General features: G+C 33.7%; 1 protein-coding gene across 4 annotated transcripts in view; it reads left to right on the plus strand.

Moving 5' to 3' along the window:
- Nucleotides 1–12,189, plus strand: part of LOC123865628 (inactive dipeptidyl peptidase 10) — a 268,820-nt gene that overhangs the window by 86,107 nt on the left and 170,524 nt on the right. The window contains exon 1 of one of the 4 annotated variants that reach the window (XM_045906786.1): nucleotides 4,433–4,525. The exons of 2 other annotated variants lie outside the window; for them this stretch is intronic. The gene's annotated coding sequence lies outside the window, so the exon portion shown is untranslated. Of the gene's footprint in view, nucleotides 1–4,432; nucleotides 4,940–12,189 lie in introns of those variants that run through there. One more of the 4 variants, XM_045906785.1, reaches the window with a different exon arrangement.

Below are 12,189 nucleotides of genomic sequence, written 5' to 3' on the forward strand. Positions count from 1 at the left end.
TGAATCCTGGAAACACTACACTTCTTTTTTTGGGTAGTCGTGTAATAACGTGTCGCTATGATGCAATTTTTAAAATTTTATTATTATCAAGAACTCATGCATGCATCAGTATATTTTTGCATGTTGATATATTATTATGTCGCAGTGCCCGGTGAAACCGACTATGTGTAGTACTGAATGTAACAAAAAGTTTGGGAAATATAAAAAAATAGTAAAATTTATTTGAATGCATGTATTAGATTTGAATAATTCACTTGATCAATTTGCTTATCAGAATCGGATCAATAGGATGACCGCCTCGGTCTACGCTACAGTCTCGATACAGATAGTAATGAAATATCACTAGACTTTTATCAGTAAAAGAAAGAACTGTTTTGTTTTAATATCCACTCGTAAATGAAATGACTAGAAATAAGTAATTCAAGAATTCAAGTTGCGATCAAGTTCAAAAGGATCAAAGGGATAAAATTAAAAGCCTTTGTTGGTTGAAGTTTATAATCTTTTTGATGAACCCATTAGAATGAAAGACTATTTTTATATAATAAGTAGGTCTACCAAGAAGTCGATACTGAGTTGGTTGAATCTATACCTACTAATAAATAAAATTGAAGTGTCTGTCTGTAACTTCGAAATAAATACCTCATATTAAGCTGTATGAAGAAAAGCAACTTTTTTATATACATATTATTAACACATAATGTTAGGTCTTTATTCAAAATAACAAATACAAATCTAACTTATCAATAAAAATCAATGTTTTTTAAAAGAATAAAGATACATTTTCCTATGTACATATGTATCTTCTTACATACATATTTCGTTTAATTATAGTATTGCAATCTTATCATATTTAATTTAGTTTTAAATATTTGATAATTGTCATTTATGAATCCGGATAATCGTGAATCCGTATGATTGAAATCCGGATAATCGAGTCTCTACTGTATATTGCGGTAAAGATGTAAAATCGTAGCGGTCGTAATTCGTAGCGGTGTTAACGCGTAGCACCTCTACGCAATATTTCACTACAACCGCTTTTGGCTGCTACGATTGCATGTTGTGTAAAATACGAGCTGACGTTTTGTAGCACAATTTTAGCGAGATAAATGTTTGTCGAGGTGATATTTAGTAATTTTTCTCATTCTTTTTTCTTAATTCTTTCCCCATATTATTATATGTACGAAAGGTGTTAGTCCATTGGTTTATCATTCAATCACGCTGTAAAAGAGTTAAAAACCTAAACCCACGTAGATGAAGGCGTGGGAATTAACTAGTTTATTTATTAAATGAAAATTATAAGACTAGGTGCATACTCTCTTGTAGCCATAGTGTCTAACGAAGAAACTTCAGTTTCTTTGCAGTAAGTAGTTAGTGAATACTCAAATGCTTCCGTTCGGTACGATGCCTTGCGGTATGCTAGTAGAAAGATGAAGTCAAAAAAAAAAAAAATCTTGGGCACACACTCCAAATTATTGCGTACTTTTTATATTTCAGTCGTGTTACAATGTAAACATTTTACCAAGAAGTTTTGGAGTGATTAGTTAAATTGAAGTCGTTGCGTGTGAAAAAAATAAACACTAGCCTAATATAGCATAGAGAAACTGGCACGCAAGATTCTCTCTGCACCATAGATGGGTAAGTATATTGTCAAAGCTTTGGATTTCCTTTGTTCTTTTATCTGAGCGATCAAAATGAATGGAATGTGAATAAAATTCAAACGACGTTACTCCCTATCTCTACGTTACCGCAATATGGTGCCGCGCAAAAAACTCATCCATTTTCAAGGTATAGGAAAATCTAGGATAAAACTATATACAGGCAGTGGTGAGAGCATGCTCTTTTGAAATACAAACTTTAATTTATCTTCTACGCTAAAAACTACTATATCACTATTTACTGCAGTGAAAATCTGACTTAAGTGTACTTTTTCATTCTAAGGACTAGTATTATTTTCTAGGAGGAGGAAAAATTCCTACGGACTTCTGCTTTTCGACAGGGTGTGTCGACTCGCACGGACTAAAAGAACCTCCCCCTTCGCGAGATCAACGCGGTACCGTATTACATTACTTCGTGCTAACCCTCTCCTTTTTTCCTCTCTCCTTTTTTCTCTCTCTCCTTTTTTCTTGCCTTTCTCTGTTCATAGAGAAAGAGACTTGTGTGCATGCTGCGAATGTTTCCGTCTGTGTCAGAACCAAGGTATCGATATAAATTATATAGCCCTAGGCCTCATGTTGCCAAACAAAAGATTGCATTAAAATTATACTACGGTCACTGACCTCTACTAATACAAATATTCTATACCTGCAATTGCTGACTGTTTTCGAAGTAACTTGATTTTCCCATTTGGCGCTAATAGCAGCAGTAAGCATCGTGTGAGCGTACCTACTCGGAACTAAATGTTAGTGAGGCATCTGTCAAAATAGTATGTATCAACATGAAGACCATTAGAGACAGTGTTACTCACGGTACGTTCAGTGGGGCGCTTTGAATTGGCACATAAAATAACTGCCATTTTGTAAGGCACATCTTTTTCCAGCGAACTTTTTTTCAATTTTTTTTTTTCAAATTGTTGTATGCCAACCAAAACTAAAGGAAGTAGGTACTTAAGTAAAGTATATAACGGAGGCCGAGGGTGTTATCAGGTTATCGTGGGCATATTTTCACTTTTTTATTACTTAGTTGTGGGTAGGCGAACATACAATCGCGAGAAACTGATTACGAGATTTATCGCACACACAAATACACTCTGTAGAGTCACTAACGCACGGTAAATGACACGGTTAACGCTTTTATCCGTTTTCAAACCATTGTAACTAACTAGACGCACAATGCACACACCACTCTGCGAACTGATGGATTTGGTGCGACGCGGTGATGATAGTTTACTGACTATGCTCTACGGAGCCTAGATGAGAACTGAACTGTTGTCCTTAGGACAACACTGAATGAACCGTGGAATCATAACTTGCCCCCCGCCGCACCAACTCCACCCAGGCTTACCGACCATTCAATGGTCGAATCCACTAAACCTGAGTCCGCAAACAGATGTCGCTCTACAATTCAGTATAGTACAACCATTTCATAACAGATGGTGCCAATAATAATAATGGCCACTTTAATGTTAGTCTCCGATACGGCCAGAACTGACATGTCACACGTCCCTGTGTGATGCTCGTGTAAAAGAGAAAACTTGCTATAATCAAAGGCTCGGCTTTTCCTGATTAACTTTTAGTAAAAGAGTTCATTACGTAACAAAGTACAACGCTAGTGCTAAACAACAAGTTCATTGTTGACATCATACTGCTACAGCTACAATACGATTTTTTTTTTTAATTCTCTACAGCATGGTTGGATAAGAAATCAACTCTATCTCATTAGTGAAGACCATCCCACTTCTGATAACGGAGGCCGAGGGTGTTATCAGGTTATCGTGGGCATATTTTCACTTTTTTATTACTTAGTTGTGGGTAGGCGAACATACAATCGCGAGAAACTGATTACGAGATTTATCGCACACACAAATACACTCTGTAGAGTCACTAACGCACGGTAAATGACACGGTTAACGCTTTTATCCGTTTTCAAACCATTGTAACTAACTAGACGCACAATGCACACACCACTCTGCGAACTGATGGATTTGGTGCGACGCGGTGATGATAGTTTACTGACTATGCTCTACGGAGCCTAGATGAGAACTGAACTGTTGTCCTTAGGACAACACTGAATGAACCGTGGAATCATAACTTGCCCCCCGCCGCACCAACTCCACCCAGGCTTACCGACCATTCAATGGTCGAATCCACTAAACCTGAGTCCGCAAACAGATGTCGCTCTACAATTCAGTATAGTACAACCATTTCATAACAGATGGTGCCAATAATAATAATGGCCACTTTAATGTTAGTCTCCGATATATATATATATTATAGAGACTATTAACTATACCTAGCTAATTTAGTTGAATGATTAAAATTGATAAGCTATCACAAATTAATAATATGGAGTGGTTGTTAAAATTTTACGACAGAATTACTAAAGTTTTATGAGCATAGATCACAATAACGATAGGTTCATGGGTACAATATTGAAAGTGGTTTACCAAACGCATTCTATTTTATGTGCAAAAGCGCAAAAGTACAATAAATCAAAACGACATAGATATGTAAATTAAAAATAAATTGGTAATAAAATCTTCTTTTTGGCTTTGCCGTAGTGGGGTAAAAACGACACGAAGTCGTAATAAATTAGAATATCATTAATATAAAATGCTTATTTTCATAACGAACGTGAAAAGAGCAAAACGAGGGATATGTCCTGGAATTTAATACCAAATTACACCTTAATACAGATTGGTTGCTAGACGAGTTGCGAAATAAATTGGGATATCCTTGCGGAATTTTGGTTGCCGGGCAAATTCTCAGTCGCTTTCGGGACGGCATGAGGGGTGGTCGTTTCGCCCCTCGCTTCTCAATCCAAATTTTTCAAAAATCTTACTTCCTCTCAAAAATACTTTGACTATTCTGTATGCCTATCGTAGATACTAATTTAAATAATTAAAAAATAATCTTCAAACTTTGAATCTACAGGTGGACCCACGTGTTGCTTGACAAACGAAGACATTGTTTTCAGAAACATTTGTACCAATTATAAATAACTTCAATTGTGTGTTTGATAGATAAATGTTTTTATCAAACTAATTAATCAAAAATTTCAATACATATATTAATTATAATATTTCTTAAATCTTGTAAATATTTTAACTCTGAACTTACTGTTTAAATCTTTAAAAAGTATCAAATTTTGAATGTACAAGTAATTTTCAAAATTTAATTAAATTCAATATTAAATGATAATAATTATTAAATGTGGCCTAAGTGTTAAGTGTGCTGTGATATTGTTCAATGTTGTATAAACGTTAATCTGTGTGTTGTAATCGGTGGGTATTGATAAATAATAATATTTTTAAATGAAACACACAGTACAGTAAAATTATGGTTCATGAATTATGTCACAGAACTAGGTATACAGTGGTATATACTTGTTCAATATTTTCAGTCCAGTTAACTCAATAATTTTCTAGGTATTTTATACATAGGAAGATACAAAATATTTTTGACAATCATTTAATCAGTCGGTCAAATCTTACCTATGGATGTTAAGAAAATACGCACAGAATTGAGAACCTTCTCTTATTTTAAAGATAGGTTAAAATTAGAAATTACGTACTTTACAAATTTTAATTAAAGTGAATAATTATTATTTAAACTAAAACCTTAAATATACAAACATTTATTTCACTTCATAACGAGTACTAATAAAGAACTACATTAGTATTTTTAATTATGAAACCTCTCTATTTAACCCAATTAAAAACTCCATATTATGTATTTTTTCTTAGTTTATTTGATGTCTAGAATTCCTTAATATTAGGTCGAAAATACCTAAATAGGTAATATTGAAGGTGAATATAAGTTCTAAAATATAGAATCAATGAGTCAAGCCTGTTCGATCATATTAATATAAACAAACAGGTAATATTATATTGATACCATTTTATCAATTAAAAAAATCGTTAAGAATATCTGATCAGTTAAACATTCAGATTTTTATGGGCACAACTAATTATTATGTGGCGCTAGATCAAAACAGTTTTAAAGAGCTATTCAGGCTTCTTTGTGCGGTAAAAATATGTGTCAAGAGCCCTTACGCTTACCTCACTGCACTGAGATGCAACGAAAATGTTCTAAGGTGCCTTCGTTTTAGGTATACATGTCCATTTATTTGTTTTAAGAAATATTTTCCCGATCCATCAATGCTTTTGACCATTACATGTAGCTTCATTTTTTAACCCCCGACCCAAAAAGAGGGGTGTTATAAGTTTGACGTGTGTATCTGTGTATCTGTCTGTGGCATCATAGCTCCTAAACTAATGAACCTATTTTAATTTAGTTTTTTGTTTGAAAGGTGGCTTAATCGAGAGTGTTCTTAGCTATAATCTAAGAAAATCGGTTCAGCCGTTTGAAAGTCATCATTTTTTTTCTAGTTACTGTAACCTTCAGTTATCGGGGGTGTTATAAATTTTTGATTTAAGTACACTTGTCTTTATAGATGTATTCGTCTCATTGCTGGGGTTTAAGCCTTTTCCATTAATCAGATACTAGTAGGAGTTTTCTTGGGATACCTAATAATGAAGTACTTAGATTCCCAGATCAACAACAGAGAACGTGATTTCGACTCTTAGGTTTACATGTATGAAGTATCAGATCTACGCTTGTGTTAACCGGTATCGACGGCTTAATTGCTCTCCGAGGCAGGGAGGAAATAAAAAGGCCAAATTCAGACTTTCTAAGTCAGTCACCCATCCAGTTCTCAGCTTGAGTCAACGTTGCTTAAGAATCGCAATCGATTGACATTCGTTGTCAAAAATAGGTCACACGTCCCTCACTAGGTTACAGAACGTTCTTACATTTACGAAAGTGTATAAATTCGTGTGGGTTTCAAGACAAAGGTGTTAAAACTGAGCTTTTATAGTGTACCTCCCTAACATAAAATCCGGACCGTTAATTTAATTATTTTTGTGACATTTTAAAGAATACACGTATGAAAACCTGTTAGGTTTTATGGTGTCCAATAAAACTCAGGTGCGAATCTAACCATCAAACCTGACCATTATACTTAGAACCTCAACTAAGCAGGTGTTTTTACTTTAGTTTTATGGTGTCGTTCTATAAAACTGCACTTTGGATCGACAAGTTTATAGCATGAGGATCCAAGTTAACCATATTAAAAAGAATATAAGGTGTTTTTATTTTTCGTGTATTTACAGTGATAATAAAACACCTTTTAATTTGGTCTGCCTCATAGAAAACCATTCTAAATTAATTACATTTCACGTTTGTTATTTAGAAAATGACATTTTCTAAATTGCCTTCAGTTCAGTAGGTATTTTCCTCTGGAGGAGAGCTTCAACCGTACCTACTACTGGCAAAGCCGTAGTAACGCAAAAGCGATTAATTTTTTCTATTTGGCACCACATAAAAGTGAAACTGTGGTCTGACCTAAGTAACGATTTTTGAAAAATAAGTGCAAAAGTAAGTAAGTTTTGATTTTTGTAAAATAAGTACAAGAAAAAAATTTTTTTTTTAATACATAACAAGAAGTCCGCATGCATTGCAATAAATTACTGGCATGTCATAGACTTACGACAATAACTCTTTTTCTAAGAATAAGTCTTCTACAAAATCACACATTCGCGCACGTCGTCGCTTTGATCGAAACCCAACTAATTTCCTATTGGATTGATTGTTATACATATAACAGAATAAATTCTACATAAAACATTTCTCGTTCAGTTTGAGGTAAAGGAAGTAGAGTAGAGGGTTCGCAATCTACTGATTTACCTAAAGTATATTGTAGTCAACTTTGCTAATAGACATGACAGTGTAAAATAACTGTTTAAGTTTAGCTTTTTGCCATCCCAAAGTTTTAGTTTTATAAAGGAAATTAGTCAGCAAATAAATAATTGACGACGACACCTCTAATTAATTATTAATCTAGGAAAATTTCCCACCAGTTCCCGTCAGTTTTTAATATTTTAAAGTAAAACGTTTTGGATGTGCTGTGAATTCATTCTAAGTTTTCGGTCAATAGTAACGTTCGAATACGCCAATTCCAACAAAAATGGCTGCCACGTAAAACAGCTGTTTTGAGACCACTATCTTTTATATCAGGTGTTTTATAACACCATAACACCATGACGTAGTTAGTGCCATAGATTAAAAAAAAACAATTTTTAAACTACATGGTTATATTCTTTTTGTAAGTTAAACTTATCACAAGTTTTTAGTTATGTAAATTGAAGTTTTTAAATCAGATTACTTAACTAGCCACATAATTTACCTACTGTCAAAATGTTATATTATAAGTAACAACTCTTTTAATGGCTTTACATATTCATCACTTATGATGGATATAACATTTAAATATTCCACGTATGGTTTCAAACGTTTGCCTACATCTGAAATCAAGGACAAAGATATTAGGCTTACATTTCTCTCAGATTATCGCACATTATTCACCTAAAGTGATAACATTTGAATCGTTTATGTACGTACCTACCTACCTAAAAGATTTCAGAGCTAAGCCTTCCTTCGAGGTTTTAGTATCATACAAGCGCAATGCTGTTTTTATGTACAATGTTGAACTGGACTTCTTATTTTATTGTATGAGCTTTGTAGTAAAAAATCGCAAAATTTCTCGTTTTATTTTATCAACACTTTCATATCTCCGAATCGGAACTGATTTGGATTGGAGAACAAATAATTAATATTGCACGGAATTTTTGAAATCAGATATTCTCTAATTCCCTATGTCTAAATTAATGGTTCTCAAAGACATTCATTCCCTATGAAGACGTCTCGAGTTGAGTCAAAATAAATCCGCAATGTATTACGAAGCGTGGGGATAGAGCAGCGCTGTGGTATTAACAACTTCTCAACTTCCATTGCTTGGTGCTCGTGTTAAATTTTATCGTCCAACGCGCGCTTTCGTTGAGTGTGGTTCAAGCGATAAGAAAGTTATTTTTCAAATCGTTAATCTGTATTTCTTCTCGTATAATGATTACTAGCTGGCCCGCCTTGGCTTCACTCAGAGAGAATTTCTGAAAATTCTTTTTATCGATAACGTTATCGATAAAACCTGTATGCAAAATCTAGCCGGTAATTTGAGTTGACGTTAATTCAAGAGTCAATCAATTTAAATGTTTATATGTACGAGTAGGCATAGATAAACAACCACTATTTGTAGAGAAATAATTTTGATGGACCAGTTTTGACGGGCTGCTAAAAATGTATAGTTAGAAAATATTGGCAGACATACCTACCCTTGTAGTGTGATAATGCAGGCCGTAACTTTGTTGAGAATTTTGGTAGTGTTTCTCTGATTTTGTTGTGTAGAATTAGTTATTCAAAGTGACAAACTAAAATGTTTTAACCGCTGCAAGATTTACAACATCTAATGAAGAGTTGTCAAATCATATTCACTTTCCTAGTTGCAAACTACGTTCTTTTCCAAACTAAAACGCTATGTCTTGTGGCCTAGAGTAGCCAGTCCCTAATTGTCAAAGTTACCACGATTGGCAAACGCAAGTATCCAACAAGAATCTCCATAAACCACACCTAAAATCACTTTCGCTACCTACCGTTTGACTAGGTACGGTTAACCAAAGGTAAAATTACATTAGGGCATCAAATCTTTTGGCAACTGATGGAATTAATAGCTCTTACCTATTATTTTATTTGACGCTTAACGCTTAAGGCTTTTCTCAATCCGATCTTCATCCTTCCTTATAGAGTCCACTTCTGAAAAACGTTTATTTTCGCAAAATAATCAATTATTTTGCTGGGCTTTTGCTTTGTCTAAATTAAAAGCAGCAATTTGTACACACGATTGCATGTTTACAACAGCAGGATGGTACTTACCACTAACCTATACATGCCATATGAACATTTGAGCTCAGATACATTCTAGATTATTTTATTATATTTATATATCTGTATAAATATGAATTGGTTATGAATGTTAATATTTTTTTATTGTAATCAACTCAAAACTCATTTTAACCGAATTCGATAGACTGGAATTCTCAATTATTCAATGTGCAGGTATTTCGTGATCATATACTTAGATAATTTCACTGAAAGGTATCTATTTTACTATCATTTTGAGATAAGCGCTTATTATGCGCAATTTATGGTCAATAACTTGTAAGTACAGCATGGTATACTTATTTAATCATACAGGCATCATAAATGTACAATTTTTAAAAAGAATTTTTTTAACTTACTCACTAACTCATCAACGTTAGCCCATATCCTTGGACCTAGAAAGCTGATGCATAGATCATGTTTCCTTTATAATGTAGATAGGGTTATATTTTTCGAAAATTTCATGAGATCTAAGCTACGGGTGGACACTACCCACACTTCCACACTACTATTTTAAATGCAAACGTGTGCCTGTATGTTTGTAAACTTTGCACGACCCATTTGTTTAACCAATTTTGATTAAATTCGATACAGAGTTAGCTTGCATCCCGGAGACGGATATAGGTTAGTTTTAATCCCGGAAATCATATAATTCCCAAAAAAATATAGGGCGTCATCTTGTGAAACAATAAAACTGTTTTCATTTTTAATTTGCACACCACTCGCGTTGATAGCAATAAAAACCTAATTGCGGAGCTTTTTGTATTCAAGCCAACGAGTCGCAAAAGTTTGGAGTTGGTCAAACTGAAACACAACTTGGAAAAAACAAAACAACTTTGAACGTCGAATAAAATACCGTAATCCAGCCAGCAGACTCTACTTTGTATGAAACCCGATTTTCAGGAACTACTTTGTATGAATCGCAAACTGATATTCATTTAAGTAAAATAATATAAATGGTACTGTAATAACTTTATTTGCAACTAGGTAGGTCAATCATAAACAATTTCTTAACCTAAAATTTCTTGTTAAAGTTAGCTACATAGTACATACGCACCTATAAAAGCTCCTAAAAAATGGATTGATAATGAAAGTTACATACGCGCTTCTCCATAATTATACCTAAAATAGATAGAATAGAAATTCTGTTGACTAAGCAACAGCATCTGCAAGCTAGTTCTAAAGTTCCATTTTAATTGGAAACTTCCGGAACATCAACGTGCTCCGACCGACGACGGATAGTTATTTGTTGTTATGTTCTCAAACTTAGGGTTGAAACAAAATTAATCATTGTTTTCATTTGTTTATCCAAGTATTTTTCTACCTTTTTACCATAGAGCCAGAAGATATCCTTTTCATCAAGCTTACACAATCAACTGCCTACAAATCGCTTTCCATATTCGCTCCCTTGTTTCTGGTTCGCATCGCTAAGATCTGGAATGCCTTTTGCGAGTTTCGTTTTGCCCGCCAATATATTTTTAGGGAACAGGTAATAAACACCTTTTAGTTCTAGGAAACCTTACATATATCCTCACTTACCATCAGGTGCGAGTGCATCCCAGTGTCAATCTAAATCATTCTGGTAAAACTATTCTAAATCAGTAATCAATACTTTTTTGCAATAGGTAGATACCTACTTAGTAATTTTGTAAACTGAAAATTCAGTTAGCTAGAGTAGATGAAAATTCTTGGCCTGGAATTGAATTTAATCTCTTGAAAATCCTTGAAAAATAAGATTTTGATCAGCCCTGGTCTGGTTGTTTTAAAGGAAATTCGTGCTGACTTTTGAGATTAAGTTGTTTTCACTGGAGTGCTCCCTCTATTTCTCTCTGAGATAAGCTAAGTCGTCCTTGCTATTTTCTAAGGACAGTTCTGTTGGCATGTGACACTCCACAGGATGCACGCTGAGAATGAATTAGGTCACTGTTATAGGTTATTTTTATTCACATATACATATATAAAAATATTTTCATTTGTATTAAACAAGATGACACATAATTAGCTCGTAGGTTTAGATTTAAGTTTACGTAACTAAATCATCTTACAAATCTAACAATTCTGACCAACAAAAGGTTTACAATAGTACCCCTACATATATAGAATAAATGATTTTGAATTTGAGTATTTGTAAAGTGTAAGTTAAAATGGTCAGTCTGCCAATCCACTCTGAGCCTGCGTGACAGAATTTGGCCTAAATCGTTCTCATTCTGAGAGGAGATGAGCTGATCGTGATGATGTATGTAAGTTAACTCGTACACACAAATGTACCTATTATAAAAATGATAGATATTTTATAATAATGTTTATCTTAGCTTATATCTTAAACTAGATAAGACTACTTAGTTGGGTATTAAAACACCAGTATGATACAGTATAAACACCTCTTAGTTTTAATAGCCCCCATTATACAAACGTTTCATAAATTATTATTAGCCTACATTAGAAAAGTAATTTTTGACTTAAAATAATAATAATGTATTAAATAAATAAAAAAACATGAAGCTACGCACATTAATTAATGTGCGTAGCTTCATGTTTGCTTGAGCGGCAGGATTTACACATTCGGAAAATATGCAAACGAAGGTTTTCCGCTTTTTATATTAGATATACGAAGGGTCAGGACAGGATTATAGGAAAGGGAAGTTCCTGAAAGACAAAGACGTTTAATATTATATTATACAAAGAACTTCGCGTTATATAA

This window comes from Maniola jurtina, chromosome 5 (genome assembly GCF_905333055.1).
Source record: "Maniola jurtina chromosome 5, ilManJurt1.1, whole genome shotgun sequence".
In the NCBI taxonomy this organism is placed as follows: domain Eukaryota; kingdom Metazoa; phylum Arthropoda; class Insecta; order Lepidoptera; family Nymphalidae; genus Maniola; species Maniola jurtina.